Raw genomic sequence first — 3,300 nt, 5'->3', positions numbered from 1 at the left:
TCTACTCAATGTGAACGCGTGGATATGCTACAATGCAAAATCAGACAACGTATGCTCACCAAATAACGAGATAAAGCTCATAGAAGGAGCTCGCAAAACCGGACCGTACGCGTGCAATGTAAGTATTGGTGCATAGCTCTCGTCGGGAGCAACACGTTGCACTTCTCGGCACTCGATTCCGACCACCGGTGCACACGTAGCATCAAGAAGAAGATCTCACTCTCTCTCGTACACAGTACGCTCACTCACAGACAGTACTTTTTTCAAAATAACAAAAGGTTTTTCATTAAGGTCAAAAAGTGGTGTAAATACCTTACAATTCTCAAACCCTAAAGTTCTAAATCAACCATCTACTCAATCTAACTATCAAAACTGGGATACAATCTGGAAACTTCTATAAACCCCAATATTTACAAGGTGAAATGTTGAGTTTTCTCAATAAATGAATAATTACAAAAAATGATAATCTGCTGAGAAGTCAGTTTTCGTAGGGTGTGTCCAGCTTCTAACACTCCCCCCCTCCTTGCTCATGTCGTCCCCAACATGGCTGTTGAGCTGCTTCTTCATCTTATGGTTTCGTGCATCTTGAGCAGCGACTCATATCTTGCATGTAAATCCAGCAGTGTTGGGCCGAATATGTGAGTGTTTATGGTGAAGAAGCCAGTGTAGAACGCTTCTCCAAAGGCCTGGAGGTGATAGGATGGCAGAAACATTATCCTTTGATACAATGCATGTATCACCTCCTTGGAAGGCTGAACAGACAGATCATGTGCACACATGTATGTATCTTGAAAGAAGAAGATATTGTCTGTCACCTGGCCTGCTTTGAACATCTCGAAAACTGCCAAAAGGGTTTTGCAGATCTTCCTCATCATTATGCAAGAAAGGTCAGGCGAGCCAGTGAAAAATTTGATGGCGCCCGTTAGGGTTTTCACCATGTATTGAACACTTATTCTCTCGCCTGCCTTCAAGCCTGGCAGCTTCGGATAGTTCAGCCAAGTGGGTTGGCTTCTTTGTAGTATTTCCTGGGCCTTCCACGTCCGTATCCTTGGTAGAGGACAGAAGCTTAGATTATCTCTGATGAGTTTGGGTGCCTCTACCAGATGGATAAGGTACTGTGGGTACTTATTCAGCCATGCTTTTCTCCACTTGGGCTGGGAGTCGACTATTAACTTGGCCCCTTCAGGCTGGGAGATATCTGTTGTGTACAGTGGCACTGTTGGCTCTTCTCTTATCCTCTTGTTGATGGTTGCAGCTTCATATTTTAGCAAAGGATATGGGAGAGAGGGCTGTAGCCATTCACGCCGGAGATTGTTGGCATCGATCTTCTGAATGGTCATGGCTTTAAAAACCCTCTGCTCCCATTCCAAGGCTTCCTTGGCCGTTTCTCTAATTTCTGCCTCTATGGCCTTGCGCAGCTTCTCTTCCTCTTCTTGTGGCTCTTGAGAGGGTCCTACTGGGATGTCCTCTTGCATGGGTGTGTCCACAGGATCTACCACATTCTCTAGGTCTATGCCTTCCATGGCTACCGACCCTGTGCTTGCTTGCTCTTCTGCTTGCTGTCCTCTCAGCTCTTCTATTTGCTTTAGGAGCGTCTGTTTCTCCGCTTCGGCTTCTTCTCCCATGTTCACGAGGAGGTCATTTAATTCGGCGTTTACCTTTTCTGCCTCCTCGAGATTTCTCTTGATAACTTCTAGCTCATCTTGCATTGCCTTTTGCTCTTCTTCCATGCGTGTTTGCATCACCATGGACCCTTCCGCCATCATCAACCTTTGCTTTTTCTCTAAAGTTAACTCTTTCTGAAGCTCTTTCATCTGTTCTTCATAGATCTGGCTTTCTGTAGTGGTGTGAGTCGAGCTAGTAGATCTGAATCTAGCAAGAGATGCCCGTAGCCGCTGGATGGTTTGATCTTTAACTTTAAGCTGGTCCTTGCGCTCAAGGACCTCATCCTAGCTAGCCTCCTGGTCTATTTCTGCCTTTTCCTTGGCATTTCTCATGGCCTCTACTTCCTTGGACTCCTCATCAAGTTGTAGGGTTAGGTTATCCCTTTCCCTCTCTGCATCTGTCAATGACTTGCTGAGTTGTCTATACTCCTCTTCGGCTCCTTGCAGTCTTTGGGTTGCTGCCTCATTTGGTCTTTCCATTTCCTGGCATCTTTGCAATGCATTTGCCAGACTGGCTTGCAGCTCTGCTTCTCTCTCTATCTGCCTTTGGCTTTGCTTTTGTAAAGTGTCAACTTCCAACTTTATCTGCACTTCAGTGGCTTTGAGAGTTGCTCTTTCACTTTCTGAGGCCATTGATTGGGCTCTGATCTCGGTTAGCTTTGTCATCACCACATCCCAATCATTGGTGGGCGGGTGCAGGTCCACTGTATCAGTGGCCATCTCCTTTAGCTCTACTAACCGTATGCCTTGCATTTTCTCTTTGTTCCCCATGCTTGCCAAGTCAAATGTGACTGTGGCAGCCTCTTCTTTTGTGTATCCGGCCGCTAGCAAGTCTAGAAATGTGTTATATGACTCATTTGGCTCTGGTTGCCCACTTTTAGGCTTAGCCTTTTCCTTTTGTTCCTGCTCCTGGCTTTGCTCTTGCTTGACCTCTTCTTGTTCTTCTGGTTTGTCTTGTTCCTCTTTGTCTTCTTGTGGAGGGCTACGAGAAGGTGGTGAAGGCGGTGGGCTGGACTCAGGGCTGGCCGGTGGAGTTGTCGGCTTTTTCTTGAAATCTCTGTCCGCCTTGGTCTTCCTTTCTCTCTCTTGGCCCTCTTGCTCTTCTAGCAGTTTCTATCGGACTTGCTCCACTTCCTCTTCTGTAAAGGGGGGGCATGTGGGATATTCTCTGTTGTGGCATCAAGAATCTCAAAATTCTTAATGTAATCATCAAATTTGTCTCTGTGCACCCGTCGGGATGATCCCGACATTGCTTCTAGATATGGCTTCCATAGCTCGTCTAAATCTCCTTTGAGGGCTCTTTCTGCCCTGAAGCTTTCCATCAGCCGCTCTAGTCGTGCAGCTTTCTGTGATTTCGTTTCTTTTGCTAGCACTTGGGTAGATTCTTTCTTTCCTTTCTTCTGCTCTGGTTGCTCTTCTTGCACTGTTTCTAGCCGGCGTTTCAAACGGGTTGCCACCCTTGGTGCTTTTTGTTGCTCGTCTTCTTTATCTTCTTTGAGCCTCAGCTAGTCATTTTGTGATGGAGCGTCGGGCCATCTTCCCTTGGCGTGCAATGCCCCATAAATCACCTTAATGATTAGCTCACCTGGCACGATGTATGTGGGGTTCTTGTTGCCCATTTTCACCAAATTATCAT

Source organism: Adiantum capillus-veneris, chromosome 20 (assembly GCF_014529385.1).
Source record: "Adiantum capillus-veneris isolate H3 chromosome 20, ASM1452938v2, whole genome shotgun sequence".
Taxonomy (NCBI): Eukaryota; Viridiplantae; Streptophyta; class Polypodiopsida; order Polypodiales; family Pteridaceae; genus Adiantum; species Adiantum capillus-veneris.
The sequence above is the reverse complement of the archived record's forward strand: the minus strand, read 5'-3'. Positions refer to the sequence as shown.